A 26,086-nucleotide genomic window follows, 5' to 3' on the forward strand; every position below is an offset into this window, starting at 1 on the left:
ATCAATATTTTGCAATTTTACTATCGGGAATGAGGTATTACTGTTACTTCCAGGGATAGGTGAACCTTGAAGAGTAAGGTCTAGTGGACCTTACCAAACACAAAAGGATATTGAGTGAGAGCAACTACTTGATAAGGACTTCAGACAGAAAGAAATCTCACAGTGTATGTCATGTGAATAGGCTCAAAATGTACTTTGACAGGGTAGGATTGCAAAAGGACAAGGTGTTAATGATTATGGCACAGAAGGAAGAACCAAGTTCAGAGGATTATGAATCGAACATTCCTCAAATTAAAGTGGACAATGAGGTTCTTCTCTAAAATTGGGATAAATTATTGAGTTGCCTTCCTGAGAAAAATTGAATGACCAGAAAGATTTATTACTATCACTTGGGGATATATGCAGATATTAGCTTGGAAGTACTAACCTAATTGTGCACAATGTAGCTATAGGAGATGCAGTTACATTTAAGCAACATCCTTACAGGGATAATTCTCTAAAGTTGGCACAGATTCAGAAGGCGATTCCTAGCAACGTATCTGAAAATTTTTTGGAGAAATTTACAGACAAAAGTGCTGACCTGTTAACCTAGAGCCTGTTGTAGCAGCCATTCAATTAGAAAATTGTGCACAGGGCAGACCTTGAAAACATGAATGTCAATGCATTGCTGAGACTTGAGTGACAAATGGAGGCACTCAATCATGGGAGTACCACACACAGAATCCGAATGTAGTTGTACACATTTGCATGTTTATAGTAAACGAATGTACATGCGCATTTTAAAGTACGAACCACTATTTTGGGGTGTTTTGAAAGCCAAAGCCATTTTTGGATATTGATGATTCAATTATATGTCTGGGGATCTGTCAGCCAGGCCGTCTCTTTACAAGTTTATGTTGTCCTTGAATTGTTTTCACAGAGGTTCTAAACGACCCAAGGTTTCAACATGTCTCAATTTTGAATGCTTCAATGGGGTCCTTTGTTTTCTTAAACTTAACAGATAATGCCTCGGAAAGAAGGCTTTCAAATCTTTTATTTAAAAAAAAGCACTGGTGTTATCAAGAGGATGTGGCCAGCTCTCCAGCTACACTTGTCAGTTCAGTTCGAAGGTTAGTTGAGTCAGGATCACTGCTGAAACTGGACGCTCTCCCCCCTCTTTAAGCCCTCTGACTTCGTAGCCTATATCCGTTTTAGTGTATTTTTTACTCTTTGTGGTCAGTGGTTTATTTATTGGGATTGTTGTAAGTAATTTGGATCAGCATCATTAATTGGACATTGCCTGTCAGTTTTGGATAAGATGAATTATTCAGGTACAGTATTTTCAGTTCATTGTGTTCCATTCCTTATTTTAGTAAATCATTTCTATTTATATAAAAGTCAGCAGTCGGACCAGCTAACTCACCCTGGGACTATCCACTATACACTTAACTTCAACAAATGGCAGCATTATGGTCTGGGCAATAGGTTTAAGATTGTTTTGAGGAGTCGGGCCTGGTGCATACAATGTACAATAATCTTGATAATTAACAGACATAAGTTAATGCGTCAGTGACAGAATGAATAAGATAATGGTTATGAGACAGAAAGGGCTGCGGCTAGTGACTGAGGAGACCTGAGGGGAGTGCAGTAATATATCCCAGTCACTAGTATTCAGCCATCTTTGTTTCTGACAAATGGAATGAAATGCAATGCCGAGCAAGATAAAAGATGAACCTTGTTACATAGAATGCTGAACACCAACGTGAATAGAATAGGATAATTTTAAATGTAATGTGCAAAATTATATCTTATATACAGACTGTTTAATCTCGGATTATAGAGGTTGTTAAGATTGTTCAGATCTGGACGGGATATTCAGAAATAAAAACACACCCTGATAACAAAATGTGTTGGGTTACTGTGAGTTACAACAGAGTAACAACTAGGATACAGCTCATACCGAGCTGGTAGATGGGCTGCATGGCAACCAACTTTGCTGAAATTATTCAGAGAAATGTATTGAAAATGTTCAGAGACTGAGGAGACAAGTCTTCCAAGACATTTTAGACATAAAACGCACAGACAATGTCATAATTAATAAGCTATTCCTATATTTACATCAAGTGTAGCTGTCTCTAAAAGGCCCTTTACATCAAAATCACTTTGGTGACATCCGTGCACTTAGTTTCAGAACTTTGAGAAGAAACAGACTCCAGCCTAATACATGTGTCACTGACACAAGTGATGGGAACAGGAATGGAGCATATTGTCCAAATATAACTTGGGTCAACAGCCAGACCAATCAAGAAAAAGCAAACTATTAGAGATAGTGTAAATCTGAAATAGAAATGCAAAATGGTGGAGAAATGCAGCAAATAACGCAGGATCTGGCAGAGATACGGAGTTAACGTATCAAGTCTTAGATGAACAAGTTATGTTGGACTAAAAAAAGTTAATTCCATTTTTTTCTGCTCCGATATTGCCTGAAATGCTGGGTTTCTCTCCAGCACTTTCAATTGTTGCAATATCAGGAGATGGAAAGTAATGGTGGGCAGTTTCTTTTTGGACTGGATGCTTGAGTTTTGTTGTAAGATTTCATTGCTATTTATGTAAATGATTTGCGTGAGAATATCGAAGGCATGGTTCGTAAGTTTGTGGATGACACCAAAACTGTTTGGCTTAGAGTACAGTGAAGAAGGATTGCTAAGAATACAAAAGGATCTGATGAAATGGGTCAATATACTAACAAATAGCAGATAGAGTTAAAGCTGGATGAATGTGAGGGCCAGGCAATAGTCTATTTGCTATTGTTTGATGTTCTAGGAATGGGATGATTTTAATCCCCATCTTCAGGTTTCAAAACATTGATATCCTTCATGATCTTTGAGCGGCCTTACCCTTTTGCTCTTAATGTAGTTGCACAATGTCTTTGGATTACCCTTAACCTTATCTGTCCATGCTATCTCATATCTCCTTCTTGCTTTCCTGATTTCTCTCGAAGTAATGCCATACTCTCTTTATATTGACTAAGAGATTAAATTGAATACAGTTGTCCATATCTAAAGTAAGATTTCTTTGATTTTTGAATTAAAAGTTTGATAACTGTCCATTGCTCCTTAATGTTACAAGCATTACCCTTCACTCTAACTGGAACACAGTACCTCTCAGTTCCCGTCATCAGACTGTTGAACGCCTCCCACTTGTCATACATCATTTTACCTGCTAACAGTCTACTCCAATCAAACTTGATAAGTCCTTGTCCCATGCCATTCACATTTATGGTATTCCAATTAAATAAAAAAAATGAAAGCCTGATTCTACTCCATAACCATTATGAAACTAATAGAGTTATGATTGCAATACCAAAAGTACTCCCTCGTTTACTTCAGTCACGTGCCCTGCCTCTTGCACTAAAGAAGGCACGGTTTTGCTCCTTCTATGTTAGAATCATCCACATATTGATGAAGTATTTTTTCGTGAACATATTTGACAAATTCTTCACCATCCAGCCCTCCTTACATTGAAATAAATGCAATTTTGTGCTTCCGAAATATAATATATTCTGGACTCTCTCGTTTTTCTTTTCTATTGACGTGTTCTTCTCATATTCATAAACTTCGCTAACCATCCTACCATTTGTACACCTACTTCGAATATTCCCCTTGTCGTCTCTATCAATATAATGTCTAACTACATAGAATGAGCAAATCTCCCTGCTAAGATGTCCATTGCTTTACAGTTTAGGTTAGACCAAACCATTCTGAACAGGTCAGTTCTATTCTAAAACAGATTCCAATTTCCAAAAAAAGTCACATCCCTCAACAACACAGTAGCTCTTCAGCTGTTGATTTTTCTCCTGTATCCCTTTGTTCCTTCCTTGCTGAGTTTGGCATTGGGAGTAAATCAGAAAGTATTGCTTTAAAGATTTTTTTAAAAATTCTACCTCACCTCATAAGTTCACTCTATCCTGCTTTAATCTTTCCCTAAAAGATATCATTCTTGCCAATATCTACAATAATATTGGCTACTCAATCTCTCCTTTAACAGTGTGCTTGATATGTTTCGAGACATTCTTAAACCTAGCACAGGAAAAGTAACAAACCATCCTAAATTATCGGTCACTGCCTCAGAATCTCTTGTTGATGCCCCTGATAGAAGTCCATTGATGCAACAATTCTACTAAATCTTCTCAAACACTGCTAAACATAAGAATAATTCCAAGTGTTCAATGATTGATTGTTCTTCCATTTTTCTCAGGGAGACAATCCCCTTCAGCTTTTCTAAAAGCTGAAAATAGTTTTGATTGAGGAATAGCCACCGGAGAATTTAGAACTACTTTCTTATCTTTCCAGAGAGCCACACATCTATATGATTGATTTGCTGGATAAAATTATTTTCTAACTCTCCCAGCCATTCTCTCTGTCCCTTTTGTGTAACCTTAATATTATTGTGCCGAAAGCAGGACATTTTTTTAATGATACCTTATGTTAACTTTCATTTCCTATAGACAGTTACGTTAAAATTGAAAAATATATGCATATGCGTATCAAACATAGAAAAATTATACAAAATCAACCATTTAACTAATTAAATGAATAAAAATATTCCTCTTCAATAAAATCTGAGAAGAAAATAGTTTTCTTCGGAGCTGAAAATGTGTAGGACTTTTCGGAAGGAAGGCATAATTCATTTTTTTTTAAAAAGAAACTGCTTAACTTTACAAAACAAAGAAAGCGTTCACAGTATAATAAAAGAAACCATTTAAAACATAAATTGACTATTTCCCTTTTTTTGTAAAACAGATTTAAAAAGTTATTTTAAAAAATATTCATTTGAAAGAAAATCGTGAGTTTGTTTTGCTTTTTTGATTGGTTTTGAATGTAAAAAAAATGAAAAAATAATGTTAAATTAATCAACTATAACATCTACTGCAAAAGGACTACAGTAAATATTTAACTGCCTGCAATCCCAGGAGCAGCTGTAAGATCCATGCTGCTCTAAGAACATTTTTTGAAACTGTTTTTACAATATGAAGAAAACTAGGCATATGTTTTAGTAAAGTGTTTCCAACTCAAGGTGAACGTGCTGATATGATTTGAACTCCTGCTGTGAGTCTATATTTAGAATTTGTTTGAATCGCATCACTCCAGCTCTTATAAACAAAATTATGAGATTGCGCCTGTCGTAGACGGAAAGTTTCTTCAGCTCTGCCTATTACTGATGCAATGAAAATTATCCAGGACCACGTAGGACACAAATGTTGCTGTGAAACCCACCAAAACCTAATTCAATACTAATTGCGTACAAGCTTAATTCATAAACATACTGAGGCGCATAGTATAAAAGGAGAATTCAGCTCCAAGTCCAAAATAAAAATTGTGGCTCCCTTGTAAAATAAAACCCAACTGCATCATGCAGCAAATTCACCAAAATAGCAAAACCAAGAGAATGGAATTCTCAAAGCTTTCCCTGTGAACATCTGAAGATCTGGATAAAATCAAGGCTTAGTTGTGAACTTCATAAACGATGATGATGACAATGGGAGGGATGGAGTTTGGGGGAAATGATAAATAATGTTGTGGATGACACAAAGATGAGCTGGTGGTTCACAGTGAGGAGGAACTTGTGATGGTACAGGAGGGAAGAAACCGATTGTTCAGGTGGACAGACAAATCGCTGATGAAATTTAACCCTGATAAATGTGATACCTTTCTGAAGTAACAAACAAGTGTACTCAAACTGAAGGAAGGCCAGATTTTCTTGATTTCACTTTTAAGCAAAGAAGGTTGAGAGGTGCTCCTGACAGAGGTGTTTAACATCTTAAGGGGTATAGACAGGGTGAACAGAGAACAGCTCTTCCCCTTATTCAAAGGTTCAATAATAAGGAGACATACTTTTAAAGTGAAAGTGGCCTCACCATTAATCTGTAAAATGTCGGAAAACTTTCCTATTTGTAAATGTATTTGGTTTTAAAATATTTCAAGATTTATATTGCCTACTGAAAAACGTGATGTTGAAGCAGAGGTTTTGTTTTGTGATCCAGGTTCCCTCTTCCTTGTGCCTCAGTTTCGCAATCTATTCATTGAAATAATACACTGTTTTTCCATTCAACTCGCCATTGTGCTCAAACACAGACACATTTTCCCAACTATGATCCACAAATCAATATTTGACCGTTCCCTTGAGATGCCTAAACCTTTTTAAAGACTTATATCCGCTTCACATTTTCCTTTTCTAACCTTTTCAATGTTTGTATTCTTCTAAAATACATTCAAAACACTTTCCAAAACATGTTGATTGTGGACATTTTCGAACAGAATTGATAATGTAATATTTTTACTCAACATTGAAACTATGATGTTGCATCAATGCTGACGTGTTTTGTTCTCCCATCACCCAGTTCCAGCCTGAAGTTGCACCAAATAGTCATTACATCTCAAAATAATTGCCAAGTCTTTACTTCTGATCTAAATGGTCATTTGTACATTTATTATGAAATGGGCATGTTAATTATGGACTGTGTCTGACTGCAACATTTTGATGCGGTTTACTCCAGGCAATTAAACATCATGAGGTAAGAACAGGGATAGGCCATCTACAACAGGCCTGCTATCGTAATCAACAAGGCCTGACTGCGGTATTTTCACCACATTGACGTCATGTTCCCTACACACAGAGCAACCTGCATCTCCCTGAACCAAACCCCTCGACACCTGTTGCCCCAGCCACCAAAGGTGAATAAAATCCAAAGAATTGTAGATGGAACAAACAAGAATATAGAAGTTAGGAGTGGTGGTATGGAATTCTACTGCGCAATTACCAAATTAAACACCGTCTGCCAGATATAGCAATCTGCCCCAGTTTCTAAGCCTATCAGTATTCATCTGTAAACTTTTTAGCTCCTCGTTACACCCTGTTTGAAAACCTAGTTGAATGCCATCTGTGAATTTTGTTACTATACTCTGTCTCTCCTTCCAGGTCATTTGGGCAGATTGCAAACAATTCAGGTTTGAGAACTGAATCCTCACTAGTTTCTGTTCACCAGAGAAAGACTATTTATCCTAATGCTCTGCTTTGTGTTATTCAGCAAGTACCCCATCCAATTCAATACTCTACCCTTAATCCCTCCGATCTAACCTGCGAGATCAGTCCTTGACGCAGCACCTTATCAAATGCCTTCTGATACATTTGCTGCATCCCCATTATCCAGCTTGTTGGTTACATTCTCAAAGAACTCCAGCAGGTATGTCAGGCACAACCTGCCCACCAGGAAACCGTGCTGACATGGTGAATTCATCGTTGTTTTTCCAAGTGTTCAGTTATTTCCTACTTTATGGTTGACGGAAGAAACTTCTCCTCTACAGAGGTTAGACTCACTGGTCTATAGTTTGTGAAATTTTGCCGATCTGTACGTTATTACTTTTCCAATATTTCATACCGTTCCAGAATCTAAGGATTTTTTGAATATCCTAACTAACACATCCACTATCGCTGCTATTACATCCTTTAATATGATAGACTGCAGGCCGAAGGTCTGACCTGCCTATAATACCATCAATGTATTTAATATCTTCTTCATCGTCATCGTACTTCCATCATGAACCTTTGCTGTTTTAAATTTTGGGAATAAATTATCTTGCACTGTGAAACAGGAAGTGTTGGTTTTACCTCTGCCATTTCTGAGTTTCCCATTATTACCTCGCCATTTTCATCCTCTCAAAGGCCAACATTTACTTTCAGCATTCTGATACTTTTTTTCAACTCAGAGAAGTGTTCTTTAATATTTCTTCAGTTTTCTACTTTTTTCCTTCAAAGCCACTTTGATTTTGTTTTTTAGTAGCCGTTTGCTGACAGTTAAAGTGTTTTTCTTTAATTCATTAAAGGATGAGGGTGTCGCTGGTTAGACAGTACTCGTTGTCTGTCCCGAATTGCCCAGAGGGCAGTTAAGCGTCAACCAAATTTGTATGGGTTGGAAGTATCATGCCGGTCAGACCAGGTAAGGATGGTGGTTTCCGGTCCTAAAGAACATTCATGAAACATATGGGTGTTTCCAACAATGAGCAATGGCTGCATTACCACCAATAGACTCTTAATTCCAGGTTCATTTTGGATTTAAATTCCACCATCTGCCGTGGCGGCATTTGAAACCATGCTCACTCTCTCAGCAGAGCAGGTAAGGGCTGTTTGGCAGTGGCTGCTTGAAGGTTCGATGACGTTTGTTTAACGGTTTAAATTAGATATTTTTCCTTAAAAAGCGCGGAGCGGACCCGGAAGCTGGTATAGCGAAGCTTACCTGGGTAAGTTGTTCTTTTTCCCTATAAAGGCGCGCAAGAGAGGAACCCGAGGCACAACAGAGGTAGTGCCTCCCACCCGCCCTCCTTCTCTCACCTAATAATAAGACCCGTTGTGGTAAGAAGGTAAGTGCTGTATTTTGCCTATTCTAGTGTTTAGACATGGTTTTTTTAAAAGGTTACTTTTAGAGGAATGGCAGTGAAGGCAGTGCAATGTTCCTCTTCGAACATGTTTGAGGTGAGGGATGCCATGGTCGTCCCTGCTGGTTACACTTGCAGGAAGCGCACCCATCTCCAGCTCCTCCAAGACCGTGTTAGGGAACTGGAGCTGGAGTTGGATTATCTAAGGATTATTCGGGAGGCAGAGGGGGTTATAGATCGGAGCTTTAGGGAAGTAGTAACTTCAAAGATTGCAGACAGATGGGTCACAGTGAGGGGGACTGGGAGGAAGCAGCCAGTGCAGAGACCCTCTGCGGCCGTTCCCCTCAAGAACAAGTATACCGTTTTGGATACTTGTGGGGGGACGATTTACCAGGGATAAGTAATGGGGTTCAGGCTTCTGGCACAGATCCTATCCCCATTGCTCAGAAGAGAAGGGTGAAGAAGAGCAGAGCAATAGTTATTGGGGACTCAATAGTTCGGGGCAGAGATAGACGGTTTTATGGGGGCGAGAGAGACTCACGTTTGGCATGTTGCTTCCCAGGTGCAAGGGTAGGTGATGTCTCTGATAATGTTTACCGGGTCCTTAAGGGGAATGGGGAGCAGCCCGAAGTCGTGGTCCACGTTGGCACCAACGACATAGGTAGGAAGAGGGATGAGGATGTTAGGCAGGCTTTCAGGGAGCTAGGTCGGAAGCTCAGATTTAGAACAAACAGAGTTGTTGTCTCTGGTTTGTTACCTGTGCCACGTGATAGAGAGTCGAGGAATAGGGAGAGAGAGCAGTTAAATGCGTGGCTACTGGGATAGTGCAGGAGGGAGGGATTCCGGTTTCTGGATAACTGTGGTTCTTTCTGGTGAAGGTGGGACCTCTATAAACAGGATGGTCTACACCTGAACCTGAGGGGCACCAATATCCTTGGGGCGAGGTTTGCTAGTGCTCTTTCGGGGGATTTAAACTCACTCTGCAGGGGCATGGGAACCTAGACTGTAGCTTTAGGGTGCAGCACCTGGAGTGTAGGGAGGTTAGGAACATGGCATCAATCTCGAAGGAGCGTGCCTGTAAACAGGAAGGTGGCTTGAAGTGTGTATGCGTCAATGCGAGAAGTATATGAAATAAGGTAGGTGAACTTGCAGCGTGGGTTGGTACTTGGGAGTTCGATGTTGTGGCTATTACGGAGACATGGATAGAACAGGGACAAGATTGATTGTTGCAGGTTCCAGGGTTTAGTAGGGTCCGAGGTGGGGTTAAAAGAGGGGGAGGTGTGGCATTGCTTGTCAGAGACAGTATTACAGCAGTGGAAAGGACGATGGATTAAGACTCGCCATCTGAGTTAGTTTGGGCTGAGCTTAGAAATAGGAAAGGTGAGGTCACCCTGTTCGGAGTTTTCTATAGGCCTCCTAAGAGTCCGAGAGACGTAGAAGAAAGGATTGCGAGGATGATTCAGGAGAAGAGTGAAAGTAATAGGGTGGTTGTTATGGGGGACTTTATCTTTCCAAATATTGACTGGGAAAGCTATAGCTCGAGTACGTTAGATGGGTCGGTGTTTGTCAATGTGTGCGGGAGGGTTTCCTGACACAATATGTAGACAGGCCACCAAGAGGTGAGGCCATACTGGATTTGGTTCTGGGTAAAGAACCAGGCCAAGTGTTAGAATTGGAGGTAGGTGAGCACTTTGGGGACAGTGACCACAATTCGGTGACTTTTACTCTAGTGATGGAGAGGGATAAGTGTGCACTACAGGGCAAGAGTTATAGCTGGGCTCATGGAAATTATGATGCGTTGAGGCATGACTTAGGATGCACGGCTTGGAAAAGTAGGCTTCAAGGGAAGGGTGCAATCGATATGTGGAGCTTGTTCAAGGATCAACTACTGAGTGTCCTTGATAAGTATTTACCTGTCAGGCAGGGAGGAAAGGGTCGTGTGAGGGAGCTGTGGTTTAATAAGAAATTGGAATACCTTGTTAAAGGGAAGAGGGCAGCCTATGTAAAGATGAGGCATGAAGGTTCAATTGGGGCGATTGAGAGTTATAAGGTAGCCAGGAAGGATCTAAAGAGAGAGCTAAGATCAGCAAGGAGGGGACATGAAATGTCCTTGGTCGGTAGGATTAGGGAAAATCCAAAGGCTTTCTATAGGTATGTAGGAAAGAAAGGATGACTAGGGTAGGAATAGGTCCAGTCAAGGATAGTAGTGGGAAGTTCCGTGTGGAGGCTGAAGAAATTGGGGAGACACTGAATGAATACTTTTCGTCAGTATTCACTCAGGAACAGGACATTGTTGCTGATGTGAATATTGAGTCACAATTAATTAGAATGGATGGCTTTGAGAGGGATAGGGAAGAGGTAGTGGAAATTCTGGAAAGGGTGAATGTAGATAAGTCCCCTGGGCCTGATAACATTTATCCTAGGATTCTCTGGGAAGCAAGCGAGGAGATTGCAGAGCCATTGGCGTAGATTTGTATGGCCTCGTTGTCTACAGGAGTAGTGCCAGAAGACTGGACGATAGCAAATGTGCTTCCCTTGTTCAAGAAGGGGAGTAGGGATATCCCTAGTAACTATAGGCCGGTGAGCCTTACCTCTGTTGTGGGCAAAGTCTTAGAGAGAATTGTAAGGGATAGGATTTATTAATATCTGGATAGGGATAATGTGATCAAGGATAGTCAGCATGGTTTTGTGAAGAGCAGGTCGTGCCTCACAAAATTATTGAATTCAATGAGAAGGTGACTAAGGAGGTGGACGAGGGTAAAGAGGTAGATGTGGAGTATATGGACTTTAGTAAGGCGTTTGATAAGGTTCCCCACGGTAGGCTACTGCAAAAAATACAGAATTATGGCATTGAGGGTGAGTTGGAGGTTTGGTTGGAAGAAAACAGAGGGTAGTAGTTGATGGTAAAGGTTCATCTTGGAGTGCAGTTACTAGCGGTGTTCCACAAGAATCTGTTTTGGGACCATTGCTGTTTGTCATTTATATAAATGACCTGGAGGAGGGGCTAGAAGGTTGGATGAGCAAGTTTGCGGATGATATGAAAGTCGTGGAGTTGTTGATAGTGAGGAAGGATGTGGCAGGTTGCAGCGGGATATAGATAAGCTGCAGAGCTGTGCAGAAAGGTGGCAAATGGAGTTCAATATAGCTAAGTGTGAAGTGATTCACTTTGGTAAGAGTAACAACAAGATTCAGAACTGGGCTAATGGTCGGAAACTTGGTAGTGTGGATGAGCAGAGGGATCTTGGTGTCCATGTACACAGATCTCTGAAAGTTGCCACCTAGGTAAATAGTGCTGTGAAGAAGGCATATGGCGTACTGGCTTTTATTGGTAGAGGAATTGAGTTCTGGAGTCCTGAGGTCATGTTGCATTTTTGTAAGACTCTAAATAGTTGTTTGTTTCTGTATTCTCTCTTGTACTTAAATAACAAAATTGATAATTTTACTTTAAATTGTGACCCCTGTAATTGGATCTTTGCCTTTCAAAATTTAACAGATTATGGTATGAAGTGAACATTTTGTGTGGCTGGTTTAAATTAGGAGAGGGGTTAACCCTGTGTCGGAACAGCGTGAGGGCTTTAGTCCACGATATGAACAAGTTTAGACAGATCCAGTCTGAGATTTGAGCAGATTTGAATAGATTTGAGGAATGAAAAGAAAACTAAGTATATTTAAATATTTGCACGTTCGTGTCTGAGATCATTAAGTAAAACGTCAGTTAGACAACTTGCTTAATTCCGATGACCCGTGTTTGTTCAAATTAAAAGTGAGAGAAATGGCTGTTAGAAAAGATAAGAGGGGTTTGAAGATGATTCTCAAATTCACCACAATATCTTAGAAGGAAAGAAAAAGGCCAAACTTTTAGAATTAGAAAGGAAGTTATATTTGGATTTAATCAAGGACAAAAGTGAATCTGAAATTGTCCTGGAATTTCTCACATACTAAGGTGTGTCAGAAACACATAAAAGTACAGTAGAGTGACAAAAAAACTTAAATTACAATTGAGGAAAATGCAGTTTAAAGATAAACAAAGGGAGAGAAAAAGAGAGAAGAAACAGAAAGCAAGACAGAACGGAGAGAGAGAAAAGAGAAGGAGAAGGTTCTTAGCTGACCAAAAAGAGAGAGAATTTGAACGTGAGGAGTTGCGATTTAGTCAGCAAAGTCACAACAAAAAGATGGAGATTAAAAGAGACGGTACTGTTATATGCAACTATGTCAATACTCTGCAACATTTTAATGAGAAAGACGTTGATGCCTTCTTTATCTCATCTGAAAAATTGGCTAGGCATTTTGAGTGGTCCAAGGATTTATGGGTAATGCTAGTTCGGACTAACGAGGTATTTCCTCTGCTGTCAGATGAGGGATCACGAGATTCTCAAGACGTCAAACAAGCTTTTAAGTGCTCACGAACTGGTACCAGAATCATATAGACAGCAGGACAGAAACATAAAGAAGTAATCAGGTCAGACTTCTATTGAGTTTGAAATAAGTAAACATAGGCATTTTGATAGATGGATGCTTACTTTAAAATAGTTATGAACTATGAGGCTCTAATAGAGATTACTCTGCTGAATGAATTAAAAAAAACTCACTTCCAGAGATGATAAGAATTCACGTAGAGAAATAGAAAGTTCAGAAATTGAGAAGGGCAGTAGAATTAGCAGATGAATACATGTTGCTGCATAAGACAAGTGTCCAACCAGAATTTCGTCCTGTGAAGGATCGCATTGGGAGGTGTGGAGGTGCTACACTATAAAAGAAACAGTAGTGAATAAGAGTTTACCACAGGTTAAAGAAGATGCCCAAGAGGATATAAACGAGCTGAAGGGCCTCAAGTGATTTCAGTGTAATAGAGTGGGACACAGAAAGCTACAGTGACCGTGGTTTCAGAAGGGTATTGGGAAAGATGCTGTCACTGCCATAAGGAGGGGTATGTATGGTCACAGTGCTGATCGTTAAGAAAGGGACTGTAGGAAAAGATGTGGTAAAAGAAGGTAAGCCAGTGGCAGTAGTGAAAGTCTGAAAGGAAACCCCAACAAGAACTGAAGAGTTGCAGGAAAGTGCACAGCCTAAGCAGAGGCTGGGTAAGGACTCAGTACCTGATCTCTATAAAGAATTCGCTTCTGTGAGTAAAATTCACTCAGAACGAACAGGAGAAGAAGGAGAATAAGTTATAATTTTGAGAGATACGGGATCTAACCAGTTTCTAGTAGTAAAAATGAGCAATTTTCAGTATTTCTGATCTGTTACCCAAGGCTGTCATAATTTGTGTGATAGATGGACAGAAATTTAGCTTTCCTCTCCATAAGATCAGGTTGGAGTGCATTCTCAAGTCTGGGGAAGTAACCATGGGAGTGACTGACAGAGTGTCAGTTTCAGAAATCCAGTTTATTCTTGAGAATGATTTAGCAGGGTCCAAGCTGGGAGCAATAGCCCTTGTTGTGCAGAAGCCCAAGAAGGCCAAGAAACAGAGGAGTTAAAACAGAAATACACGGGTATTTTCTCAGACTGTACAGTAACCAGATCCCATGAGCACGAAGCACTAACTAAAGACAAGACGTAGGAGTTAAGGTTCAGTTAGCTGACATCCTGTTTGATGTAATGGTGCAGGGAAAACATGAACAAACAGAGGGTCAGACAAGGGTGTTTAGTCCTGAAAGGCGAAGGGATTTGCAACAGACAGAAAAGATGATAAAAGATATATATATATGGATGCGGACTCCGAAAATAAGGCAAATATATTTCTGGGGATTATTATCGGAAATATAGAATCCTAAGATGGAAATGGAGACTATGGTAGGTTAGTGCAGAGGAGTAGTGTGCTGAAGTGCACCAGATTGTGTTGCCGGTGGCATAGAGACAGGAAGTGTTACGGGTAACACATGAACTACATGTGGGAGGTCACCGAAGGGTACGAAATACTCAGTCTAAGGGACAAAAACATTTTTATTGACCTGGAATGCGCAACGATATGGTGAGCTTCTGGCATACGTGTCATATATGTTAAATAATAAGTAGGCCACAGGTAGTAATGAAACCAGCACCTCTGTCGCCAATTCCCACATTCAGAAACCCCTTCATGTGGCTTATAAATGAGTGTGTCCTCTGGAAAAGTAGAGGAGAGAAAGAATTGGAGAAACAGGTGCTACTTTCTGCCCCACAGAGTGAGGTATCAATTCCAAATGTTGTGGATTTTGGTGTGCCTCAAAATATGTTAAAAGTGTAGAAGTCTTTGAGCAGTGGGATAGGTTCGTAAACTATCTGCCTCAGGAGCATAGAACGCAGTTGAAAAGTTTGTTATTGCAATATGAGGGCTATTTTATGAATTATTTTGGGGATACTAATGCCATTGTACCTGAAGTAGACCTATGGAATACTATTCCGATAAATCAACACCCTATCAACTTAATTCTCTCAAAGCCAGACAGATCCAGAATGAGGTAGCGGTCATGCTCCATGAGGTCATCATAGAACCAAGCCAGAGCGAGTGGAGCTCCCCGATCATTTTAGTTCCCAAACCGGATGGGACTCAATGAGTTTGGTTGGATTATTGGAAGGTCAACACTGTCACAAAATCAGACTGATATCCATTACCGACACTGGAAGACTGTATCGAGAAAGTTGGACAAGTCAGTTACATCACAAAGTCGGACATGATGTGTGGTTTCTGTCAGGCACCTTTATCAGGGACGGTAAAATAAATTTCTGAATTATAATACCAAATGGACTGTATCAATTCAAAGTGATGCCCTTTGGAATGAAGAACACACCCAACACATTCGTAAGACGCATGAACAGAGTTGTGGCCTGATTAATAAACTGTGAAGTCGGTTTGGACGATGTAGTGATCTTTACCAAGTTCTGGAAAGATCCCTAGGTACAGTTGGCAGAGCTATTTGAATGAATATGAGAAACAAAACTGGTGATAAAATTAAACAAAACTGAATTCGCGAAAGCAGACATGATCTCCTTGGGACAAAACATCGGTCATGTAAATTTGACCCATGGAACACAGAGATAAAAGTTACCCAGGAATTTCCACGACCAACCTCGAAGAAAAAGGTGCATCACTCCTGAGGAGTCACCGGATTCTATCGGAAGTTTGTTCCAACCGTCAGCAGTGTACTGGCACCGTTAACCAACTTGCTGAAGAAGAAAGCAACGTTTTGGTGGACAAACAACGCCAGGAGGCATTCGACCATTAGAAAGAAATATTGACCTCCAAACCAGTTTTAGATACACCAAACGTTTCAAAACCCTTTAAGAGATGCCATCGACGCTAGCGACAAAGGGGTTGGAGCTATACTGCTGCAAGACAATGAGATGGGATTGTACTTTTAAAAGAAACTCAACTTCCACCAGAGAAAATATTCCATGATTGTGAAAGAGCTATTGAGTTTTGAACTAGCCTTATAACATTATAATGAGTACTCACAAACAGCGTGTTGGAGACGGTTATGTACATGGATGCCAATCGACTTATATTTTTGAACATTTTAAAGGCTATTTCATTGGAGCCTTATATTACAGACTTTTCCTTTAAAAATTGTACATCTAGCGTGTTGTAAGAATGTAATCGCAGATGTGTTCTCACAAATTTAACTGATAAAGTTTAGACGAGATTTGTATGTATCCAATGTTAAATTTAGGTATCTGGGAAGAAGTTAAGTGAACAGATTTAAGTCATCTGTATGTTATGGTAATGTGTTCAAAGAATAGAAAAACAAATTAGACTGTGTTTTAATTATGATGTTTTTTTGAGAGAGAAGGTGTTATGAACGTGTAAAGGGTACTGTTCCTTTAAGTGGGCTGAAGGATTTACAAGCACAGTGAGTTCTGGAAAATTTACAATGTAGCATGTAATCCAGCAGCTGGCAGTGCCCAGGTTGCTATGAGACAAAAAATAAAATCAAATTTGATCCATCTGTTTAAATTATGTCCCAAGAAACTAAACTACAATGAAGTTTAAATTTGGCATTTGGCAAATTATAAAAAAAATGAAATGACCCGATGCTTTGGGGTATAAAGCTGAAAAAAAAAGATCAGTTGGGGGAGAACTGCCACGCCACCACCATCTGCAGACTGCCCGGAGAATAGCTCTCTTAAATTCACCTATATTTATCAATGACCTGTCAAACAGAAACTCTAAGGAGAAGAAAAGAAGACAGAGGAAGATACAAAGAGAAGATTCAACAGCTGGCTGGTTCTGAAATTTGTATGTTTTGGTATTCTGAGAGGCAGGATTTGCATGCATTTGGAAAGGCAAGGACTGATTAGGGATATTCAGCACAGCGTTATGTCTGGGAATACATGTCTCACAAACTAGGTTGCAGTTTTTGAAGAGATGATCAGGAAGATAGATGAAGGTAAAGCAGCATACGTTGTCTACGTGGACCTTAGTGAGGCCCAACAATGTTCTGCATGGTAGTCTGTTTAATAAGTTTAGATCATAGGAGATCAGGGAGAGTTATCCAATTAGATGCAAAACTGGCTTGACCGTAGGAGACAGTGTGTGTTGGGAGAGATTTGCTGTTCCAGTTGGTGGCCTGTGTCCAGCGATGTGCCGCAAGGCCCAGGCTGCTGTTGTTCATTGTTTTTGTAAATGGTTTGGATGAGAATTTTGGAATCGTGGATAGTAATTTGGAGATGAACCACCAAATTGGAGTTATGTTGGACAGTAAAGAAGGCTATCTTAGAGAACAAAGATATCTTGATCTACTTGACAAGTGGGCTGAGGATTGGCAGATGGAGCTTCATGCCGATAAATGTGATATGTTGCATTTTCTTACACAAGCGAGTGTAGGATTTATTCAGAAAATGGTTGCGCGCTGTGTACTGTTGCCAAACAGAGATTCCAGGTACATAGTTCCATGAAAGTGGAGTTGCAGATTGACAGGGCAGTGAATAAGGCATAAGGCAAGCTGGCATCCATCGGTCAGAGCATTGATTACAGGAATTGGCACATCATGTTGTCGCCCCTAAAGAGAATGGCAAGGCCACATTTGAAGCACTGAGTGCAATTCTTGTCACCCTTCTATAGGAAGGATGTTATAAACTGGGAAGGGGACAAAAGTGTTTAAAATGATGTGATGGAGACGGGAGGCTTTGAGATATACGGATAGTCTGGGATTTTGTTCCTTTTGTGTTGGAGGCTGAGAGGTAGCCATTACTCCATCATGAGAGGCATGGATAGGATGAATAGACAAGATCATGTCCTCCGGGTGGGTGTGTCCAGAAACAGAGAGGATAGGTTTAAGGTGAGAGAGAAGACATTTGAAAGAGAACTAAGGGACCGTTGTTTCTCACAGAGGGTAGTGTGTATATGTAGCGAGCTGTCAGAGGAAGTGGCATTGGGGAGTACAATTACAACATTTGAAAGACAATTGGATGCGTACCTGAATAGGAAAAGTTTGGAGGGGTCTGTGCCAAAAGAAGAAAAATAGCAATCATTCAGTTTATGTAACCAGGGGTGTATGGACGAGTTGGACCGAAAGGTCAGTTTGCATATTGCAAGTTTCTAAGAGTCTATGGCTCTTTCACTCTTCCTTCATCACTAGTCCTTCATTGCACGCAATTCATTTCGAAATCAAAACTCATCTGCAAATATTTTAGATGATCTAATTCTCCAAACGTTCTTAAATAGAGTATTTCTGACATTGATGTGGTTCTGCAGACCACAGCAGCAGCAGAAGCAGAATTAAATTCAAGCACAATCTGTTACGTTTTTCCTGGGATAATCCCTCAATCTACCATTCCAACCAAGTTGATCTATGGTTCAGTGATGTATAGGTTAACGTGCCAGTGTCCCAATCGTGTGTACCTAAACCTGATAACAACCCGTTAAAGTTACCAGAATTGACTGTCTGCATTCCAAACAGCAGCAATGACATCTGATAGAGAGGGTGTAATGCTACCAACAAACCAACAGTACTGTCTCATCCAGCCATAAATGGTGGTGGGCGGTTAAACAATTTCATGGACGACAGGGTTCCACTGTTATCCCCATCCTAAATATTTGAACAGTCCTGTACATCCGTGCAAAATATAATAATGTAGTTTTTGCAAGGTACTCCGCCAGACGTGTTGAGTGGATAATCCACCTCACCTCGCCATGATGCCCACAGAATCACAGATGCTAGTCTTCAATCAATTTGATTTTCTGCACGTGACATGAAGAAACAGCTGGACACAGTAGATACGACAAAGGCATTGGGCCCGGACACCATTCCTGCAATAGGACTGAAGACTTGTGCTGCACAACAAGCCTTGTCCCTGGGGAAGCTGCTTCATTCCAGCTCCAACTCTGACATCTCCCTGACAATGTGGAAAATTACTCAACTATGTCCAGTCCCCTAAGAGGAGAATAATTACAATCTGACCATTTACCACCCCGTCAGTCCCATCACGATAGTTAAACTGGTAGAAGTTCTTTTTGACAGATCTGTCAAACAGCACAGAATTAACCAGCTCAGTGTGGTTTCCAATAGGTCCCTACGAGGAGATGGTGCTGTTGTGGACATGTCACTGGATTAATAATCCAGACCAGGCTAATGCTCTGGCAGCTGTTGCAAGTTCATAACAATTAATAAAATATCGAGATCTAAAATCTGGTATCAGTAACGGTGATGCTGAAATCAATGTCGATTGCAAACTCCAATTTGCTTCATCAATGTACTTTCAGGAAGGGAATTCTGGCCTGGTGAATTCCATGCATTCCTGGTCTCGCCTAAACGATACTCTAGACACACACGCATGTGATAACCTTTTCAATGGTCTCTAAAATGGTAAAAAAAAGGACACAAAATTGTTTCAAACTGCTCCGAGGTTTGGAAGGATAAAACTGACAGAACGTCCAGCACCAGCTTCAGTATCGGAAAAGGGAATGGGAAACACAGCCCTGTTGACCCTGCAGAGGATTCCTTCCAAACATCTGAGAGCTTGTGGCAGCCATACTCCAGATGCATCCCGCTCCCTTTCGTGTCATAGTCAGTGCCTTGTGTTCCACAGCTTATGTGGGAGAGAAATCCCCAGAGTCACTTGTCACTGAGTGCAGACATTTATTCTCATCTCAATGCAGAGTGGCCTACCTGTACCTAATTCTGTGGTCCCTTGTTTTATACGTCCCAATCAGGGGAATTATCATCCCTACTTCCATTATGTCTCACACTGTCACAGTTTTATATGTTTCACTAAAATCTCCACTCATTTTCCTAAACACCATGGAATACAGGCCCAATCGGCCCAAACTCTGCTGTCACAACAAACGTGTCATCCCAGAGATCAGTCTGGTCATCCTTCACTGCACTTCCTCAATGTCAGGTTTGTCCCTTGTTAGGTAAGGAGACCAATGCAGCAAAAAATACTGCACAATGCTCGAGATGGACTCTCACCGAGGCATTGTACAGCTGCAGTAAGACGCCCTTACTCTAGTCATCAAACCTCTAGAAATTAAGGTCAACAAACCATTTATCTTCCCACCTGCTTTCTGCTCTTGCAATATTCCTTTCAGTGACTGGTGTACAAGGAGATACAGATACTTTTCAATGTTACAGCTCCCCACTTGCTGGGTTTTTGTCCATTGGTTAGCGTGCCAATGCCATTTCCAGTATTGACTTCTGGGTTCAGAACTCACTGTCCTGCATCGACTCGGAGGGCTGCGCACCAGGAAAGAAAAAAGAAAAATCGTAAATCCCTTTAAAGACCAACATGTTTCATCCAATCCCTTTTCAAATGATAAGGTGCTGTTCTATTGTACTTATCACCGTCAACACCGTCACATCCACTCCCATTGATCTTCATCTGCCATGTATTGGCCCATTCACTCCACTTGTCTCAAGCACGGTGGAGCTTTTTTTTAAAGACCTCCTCACCCACTAACAATCCGACGTCATTTATTGCTGTCAGCAGAGTGAAAGATAATGCATTTGAATCCCTCAACTAAATGTTTGACATTCATTGAGAATAGCTGGGGCCCAATCATTAATCCCTACGACACGCCATGATCCTTCAACTTCAAAACAGATTATTTTATTCCTGCCCACTCTTTAGTGTCAGTTCTCCTATTCTAAAATCATGTTCATATTTTAGTCCCAATGCCGTGATATTTGAGTCTTTATCAAGCTCTTTCTGAAAATCTAAATGCATTGCATCAATTTCTTCTCTGTATGCGTCGATCAGTCAGTTTCTCAAATATGATTCCCATTTCATGTTGACCCGTTAGATAAGAATGTACAAACTAGAAGAAGGAGTAGGCCTTCGGACCCTTTAAGCCTGCGCCACCATTCAGGAAAGCCACACACACGGACCAATTCCTAAACTACAAAAGCAATCACCCCAACACACACAAAAGAAGTTGCATCAAGACACTGTTCAAAAGGGCCACAATACACTGCAGTACACCAGAACTGTGAGAAGAGGAAGAAGTACACCTATACAATGTTTTTGCCAAAAACGGATACCCTCGCAATTTCATCAACAGATGCCTAAGGGAAAGACAACGGAACGAGGACATGCCACAACCCAAAGGACCAGCCACACTACCATACATCAAAAACATTTCTGAACTGACAGCCAGATTACTGCAACCAATAGAACTCATAACAGCACACAAACCAACAGCCATACTCAGACAACAACTCACCAGGACGAAGGACACGATGCTCAGCATGGGCAAAACCAATGTAGTGTACAAAATCCCATGCAAGTACAGCACAAAACCTTACATAGGACAAACAGGAAGACAGCTAACAATCCGCATCCATGAACACCAACTAGCGACGAAACGACATGATCAGCTATCCTAAGTAGCCACACACACAGATGACAAGCAACATGAGTTCGACTGGGACAACCCTATTAATATAGGACCAGCTAAACAAAGAACAGCCAGGGAAATCCTAGAGGCATGACACTCATCCACAGATTCAATCAATAAGCACATCGACCTGGACTCAATATACCGACCACTGCAGTGGACAGCTGGAAATGACAACTGGAAGCTGCAGATACAAATCATTATAAATGCCGGAGGAAACATCACAGAAGTGTTTCACAGGAGGCTCCCAAGCACTGAGGATGTCACCCAGACAGGAGACGAAACGTCTGCAGCACAAATTCTCAGCTCGGCGTTCAGAACCACAACAGATTCCAATAATTCAACAATGTGTATCCTTCTCCCATGCGCCAGCTCCTCAGCCATCCATTCATCTGCTCTATCCTCCAATTCTAACCTCACTAGCTCGTAGCACTGGAAGTAAATCAGATATTACCATCTTTGAGGATCTCTTTTTAACTTTATGCCAAACTCTCTGTAATCTCTCATCAGAATCTCAACCTTTTCCCTTCCTATATCGTTGGCTCCAATGTGGAAAATGACCTCTTGCTGACCCTTCTCCTCCGTGAGATCATTCTGCACCCTCTCTGAGGCATCCTCTGGCACCAGGGAAACAACACTCCATTCTGTTTTTCCTCTACTGGCCACAGAAACGCCTGTCTGTACCTCGGACTACAAATCCCCTAACACAATTGATCTCTTGGAAGCCGAAATACCCCTCATTGCATTCGAGCCAGTCTCAATACCAGAAACTTGGCTATTCGTGCTATGTTCTCCTGAGAATTCATCACCCCCTACATTTTCCAAAACAGCATACCTGTTTGAAATGGGTGCATCCACAAAATACTCCTGCGCTAGGTGCCTACCTCTCTTACTCTTCCTGGTGTTAACCCATTTTTGTGACTGTATCTGAGACTTTACCCCCTTCCTATAACTGCCATCCATCACATACTGTTGCTGTTGCAAATTCATCATCGCTTCTAATTGCATCTCCAACCGATCCATTTAATTTGATAAGATTCACATCCAACAACATTTATGGCAGATATAATCCGCAGTAAAACTTAAACTCTCTTTGAACTCCCACATGTGACAAGAAGTACGTATCACTGCAAAGGCCATTTTTGCTCTTTCACAATTTACAGACCCAGAAAATAACACCATCTTATTCCTCTACTAAACACTGCACCAGGTTAAATTAATAGTTATGGCTTATATTTTAAATTTAATCAAGGGTCTTATCTCATTAAGCATAATCAAGAAAGATCCCTCTGCACTCACTACTGCAACCTTTCTATTGGACAGACTTAAAACAACGATTAACCTATCTGATTCTGCGTTGTGAACTTCGCCCAAACAAGTTTCTCCAAGATTATTCATGGAATTCACTGTTTGTTAATTTTCCCAGACGCACTCCGATGTCCAGAGATACATGAATTCAAAAACTGCAAAGGCAGTAACTGTGCAGGTTCTATCTCTCTCTCACCTGCACTGTCCTCACCACGTGCTTTCTTTCTCTGTACTTTCCCTTTTAAAACTGTTGTTGTTTTGACTTTTTTCCCCCAAAATTCCAAAACAATGCAACAGCATATAAAACGGTAAGTGCTGCTCCTGGAATTCGAGGAAATCACCGCCAGCACCTACAATACCTCAAAAGAAGGAGCAACTCGTGAAGCCAGAAGGTTTTTTCCCATCCTCCATCTTTTTAACTGATGAGCTCTCCAGGTTGATGGGCCCTTGAGGGGCGTCATAGGGGGAGACTTCAACTGACATATGGATCCCAAGGTGAATAGGATGTTTCGGGTTCTCGCGGATAATTCCCTGAAATCTCGGCAGCTGGTGGATCTAAACAGGGAGCTGCACTTGGTGGATGTGTGGAGATGGTTCACCCTTAGGGTAGGGACTTCACCTTTTTTCCTAACCGACATAAGTGCCAAACTAGGATCGACATGTTTTTGCCCCATTGGTCTTTTTGAATTCAGTGCTGTCCTATAGAATTGGGAACATAGCCATTTCTGATCATGTGGCAGTGTACATGGAGGTTTAGGAATATGGCGTTGGGACAGGCTCGAAACACTGGAGCATGGATACTTTCCTCCTGAATGATAGTTAGTTTATTGAATATTTTTCATGGTATTTAAAAATTAGTTTTACATTAATTTGGACGGCAGATAATCCGACAGTGCTCTGGGAGACTGCCAAGGCCTATGCAAGGTGTTTGATTATTTCTTACTCGGTGACTCGGAAGCGGTGGAAGGGGGAGCAGCAGCTGACAGAGCATATTTTGACAGACCGTCTGTAACTAAGTTGCAGCAGATTTCAATGGGCCGGGCTGTTCTGAACGCTGCGCTCATCCAGACAGCAAAGAGAGCGATTTCATTTGTGAAACAGAGGGTATTCGGATATGGTGATAACCCGGGTAGATATCTGGCATACGTGGTCAGAAAGAAGAGTGCCCCCAGTCGATCACATCCATTTGCGAGTGTGCTACTATCATATGTGATCCCAGAAAGATGAATGCAGCATTCATGAAGTTCTTTTCTTGGCAGTTCCCAGGTGTAACTTCAGAGCAGGTGTCTCTTTGAATGCCCCTCTGGCAATCCACGAGATACAGAAGGCAGCGAGGCAGCTCCAGAGTGGGAAAGCATTGGGCCCAGACGGATTTTAGAGTGAGAATTAAAAGGAGGTCATACACATGCTGGCTGGGCTAATGTTGGATATGTACAATTATTCATACAGTCAGGACTGCCTCCCATCCTCTTGAGAATAGGACATTTTTATCTTAATATCCCGAGGATTGCACTTCATAAAGACCTATATCCTTATTAAACGTGGACTTTAATATTTTGGTGAAAATGCTGTCGTTGAAGCTGGAGAAAGTCTTGCCCTTCATTGTGAAATAGGACCAGGCAGGTTTTATTGGGGGTCACAGGTCGTCTAATAATAATAGGAGAGTGCTAATATGGTTCAGGTGTGCCAGCAAGGGTCGATTCCAGGCTTGGTCGTGGATGCAGAGAACACATTTGACCGGGTGGAGTGGCCGTATCTCTCTTATGTCCTGGAATGGTTTGGCCTTGAAGGGGCCTTTGCCAGGTGGGTGACAGTATTATAGAGTTATAAAGCAGTGGATCTCACTCATGGTATAAGGTCTGACAATTTTAGCAATGGCTGAGGCAGCCGTCAAGGGTGTCCTCTTTCACTGTTACTATATATATTGGTGACTGAGCCGTTGGCAGAGCCCATCCGGAGGGACCATAATATAACTGTCCTGGAGGTAGGATCAGGATGGCATAAGATCACACTTCATGCAGATGACGTCCTTCTCTTTCTAACTAATTCGATAATATCTGTGCCCCAAGTGATTAATGTATTTGGATCTTCCTTGGGGTATAACATCAATTTTATGCAATCGGAGACCATGCCTGTCAGGGGTCTTGTTAGAGTAACCCATTTTCCTTTTGCCTTGCATTTAACTTTTGCTGAAAAAGCTGGTTCAAGCAGATATTCTGCAGTTCTTTTCTGTTTGTCTTCATGCATGTGAATGCATATGTCTGTGTGCACCTGTGTATGACACTGTGACTGTCTCAGTGTATGTCTGTGTATGTGTATGTTTCTGTGTATACAAACTGCGTCTCAGTATAGATTGAACAATAAGTATTAATGTACATAGTTGTCCACATTGCTTGTCATGTATCTTTCCGTCATACCTTGAGTAAGTTTGTTTTGGTAAATTACTTTGCCAAATTAAAGATATTTACCTGACTTGTGCCTAGCAAAGAACCTGACCTAGTCTGAGAACTATCTCATTGGCCATATCACCAACCTAGTTACATTTAAAATTTGTCATGACCAATGTAGGAGCTGGAATAGAAAATGAAACAGATACCTCTCCAAACCCAATCTGAACAGGGATGAGGAGAAATTCACAAAGGGCTGTTTGAATGCGTATGCTCTTCCCCAGAAGTTTGTGGTGCCTGTGTGTTTGCATTTATTCAAAGCCATGCTACTTAGACCTTGGCTGGTAAATGACAATGAAGTACAGACAGGAAAGTGAGGCTGAGAACACAACCTGTTCAGCCACAATCTTGGTGCCTGGTGGAGAAGGCTCGAGGTGTCTAATGGCTAACCCTTCTCCTCAGTCCCATGTTCCTATGTTCCACTCAACCTCTCAAACCAGTGCACAGAAACAGCGGAGACCATTCAGCCGATGAAGACTGTCACACACAGTTTGACATGGCGTTGGAAAATATTCATGGGAAAAGAAAGGGTAGTTGACGGTGTGAAACATCTCAACCCTCTGTCTTTACAGAACTGTCTTCATTTCTTGGTCATGTTGCTGAGTCAGATTCACTGTAAATACAGTGCCCTTACCTCACCCAGAGATGGCCCACAAAATCTTCTGGTCTCCCTGACTGCAACATCCAATAACAGAATTTTCAGGAAAATATCTTCCCAATAACAGAATGAGAGAACACATCATTCAGCCCTTCAGGCCTGTCTTTCCATTCAATATGATCATAGCTAATCTGCAAAAACCTCAACTCCTCTCTTATGCTCAATCCCTGCATCCCTCAACATTCTGATGCCTCATATATCCATTGTGCCCCCTTCCAAATATCTTAGTGATCTACCTCCCCTACTTCTCTGGAATACAGAAGTCCGAGTAGTCACTCCACTCTGTGAGAAGGAAACACTCCTCACAAACACACCGTGACCTATTCACATGAATAAAATATATGAACACGCAGTAAGAGTGACTGGCCCTGATATCAAGGCAGGATTTAACTGTGGATGGTATCAAGGAATCCCGAACAGAATTGAATGTAATGGGAATGAATTGTGAACT

The sequence above is a fragment of the Hemiscyllium ocellatum genome, unplaced genomic scaffold (assembly GCF_020745735.1).
Source record: "Hemiscyllium ocellatum isolate sHemOce1 unplaced genomic scaffold, sHemOce1.pat.X.cur. scaffold_97_pat_ctg1, whole genome shotgun sequence".
Lineage (NCBI taxonomy): Eukaryota > Metazoa > Chordata > Chondrichthyes > Orectolobiformes > Hemiscylliidae > Hemiscyllium > Hemiscyllium ocellatum.